Source organism: Sphaerodactylus townsendi, linkage group LG03 (genome assembly GCF_021028975.2).
Source record: "Sphaerodactylus townsendi isolate TG3544 linkage group LG03, MPM_Stown_v2.3, whole genome shotgun sequence".
NCBI lineage: Eukaryota > Metazoa > Chordata > Lepidosauria > Squamata > Sphaerodactylidae > Sphaerodactylus > Sphaerodactylus townsendi.
In genome coordinates, this window is record NC_059427.1 from 157358566 (window position 1) to 157359313 (window position 748).

Sequence of the window (748 nt, forward strand, 5' to 3'; positions counted from 1 at the left end):
AAGTTTTCCAGGGCTGCCTCCGACCCCCCTGGATTCTGTCAAAATCCCTGGCCTGCTGAATTATTGCACAGTTCTCGGGTTGCCAACAGACCTGGAGAAAAATGCTTTGTCCCTTCAATAGAAGCTTAATAGAAATGGGCAGTTGAAACTTTTAATGACATGGAGGTCAATCACATCCCCTGAAAAAGAACATCCTGTTAAACCTCTGTGAAAGAGGCAGGACGATTTTTTTTCTCCACCGGTCTGACACATGGAGATTCGCTTCTACACCCTCCCTGGCTGCAGTGGGGTGGGGGTGGGGTTGCAAAGAGGGGGCTTCTGCACCACACTGTCAAACCCCCCCCCCCCACTTCCAGGTTTTCTCGAGCTTCTCTGTGGTTTCTTCCAACCTTGCTTTGGAAAAGTTTGGAAAAGTTTGCAAGTTTGGAAAAGAGTGGATGCGATAGTATGGATTTCTGCTTCTCCCTGCTTATGCATAACACACACGCACACGCACACGCACACGCACACGCACTGCTGGTGGGCTTCTGGCCAGCTTCTTTTTGCTTATTGATAGTAGATACATGGCTATGGTGTCCTGACATGATAGTGATATTGCTGGGGTGGTGGGAAGTGCCGTCAAATCACAACTGAGTTATGGCGACCCAGTAGAGTTTTCAGGGTCAAATTTCCAAAATGCGAACTGTGGAAAATGTTGCAAATTCAAAAAATCAAATGCCAAAATTCAAAGGTATGTGAAACCCTTTCA